Genomic DNA, 1,341 nt, shown 5'->3' with positions numbered 1-1,341 from the left:
CGGCGTCCGCCGCCGCCCCGCCCCGCCCCGGCTTGGCCAGCAGTCTGCTCTGGCCGGCTGCGCGGTGCCCTTGCTGCCCAGGCGGCCTCGCGACCGGCGGCGCGCCCGCCTCGCCCGCCCCTGCCGACCCTTCACCCGCAATACGACTGCTAATGAGGCCGGCGGTCAAATTTTCATGTGGATATCATTCGCGCACCCAAACAGCAAGCATGTACCCAGTACACCATCGAGCCAGAGAAGATTAAGCGATGAGTGTCACAAAATGTGGTCGCGCCGCCCAATGGACCCAAATGTACCCAAGCATGACTTCCCGAACAGTTGTGGGCAAGAAAATGGCCCCCTTGATAAGGTGACAACAAAGACGATCCTAACGGCCCTATCTTCGGCAGTGGCCCCAGGCAGTCCACCAAAGCCCTGACCTCAATCATATAGATATTTGTGGGCCATTTTTGCCACCAAAGGAGAGCGAGTACACCCCAAAAGCAGAACCGAATAGAGAGATAAAATTAGCGTCAACCTATACCCACTTTTGAATGAATCCATTATTCAGATGCGACAGCTCAATACGCGACTTCGATGTTACCCCACCACCAATACATGAATAGTGTTTTGATCCTCCCCAGGAATTAACCAAGTTCACATATCCTTACCATATCCCGAAAAATCTGAGCCTTCTGCCGGGACGCTACGTGTGCTCCCACTTGGCAAAAAGCCAGAGAACCAATGTCAGAGAGCCCCAAGGATTCAAACATGAGTTACTATGAAAAATTTCTACTAAAAATCAAACTTTCATTAAATCAACAACCATGAAAGTATTCAAATTAAAGCTACACTGGTTGTGAATCCAGCAACATTGTCAAATTCAAACTAGGCTTTTTCGGCGAAAGCAGAAACAATGGCTATTATCTGAGGATAGCGCACAATAGTAACCAAAGACAGGGAAGACATATTTCAACCCCCTGCAGGCGCCCGACACAATAACGCAGACAATAAAACCAGTATAATGTCATTGCCTACCTTTTGACGGAGCTTCTGTGTGTTGGCAACTCCAATATGGTCCCAGTAAACATCACAAATGGTCCTTTTGTTCGGAGTTAATTCGTTCGATATATATGATCCAGAAAAACACGGTTTCCAAACTGTGCTTCAAACGTGACTACAAAAGTATCTCAAGGTTACCTGTAAACTTTGCCAAAAAATGTTCAAAACTACTTTTGTAATACAACTTTAGGTATTTTTTTTGACGGTAACCTTCTACCGTGCGTTTCACCGCTCCTGGATCCAGGAACTCCCTCCTCCCCTCAACAGAACGGCCGCGCACTAGCCTAGACCCCAACGCTT

The sequence above is a fragment of the Salvelinus sp. IW2-2015 genome, unplaced genomic scaffold, assembly GCF_002910315.2.
Source record: "Salvelinus sp. IW2-2015 unplaced genomic scaffold, ASM291031v2 Un_scaffold2633, whole genome shotgun sequence".
In the NCBI taxonomy this organism is placed as follows: domain Eukaryota; kingdom Metazoa; phylum Chordata; class Actinopteri; order Salmoniformes; family Salmonidae; genus Salvelinus; species Salvelinus sp. IW2-2015.
Note: the sequence above shows the minus strand (reverse complement) of the source record.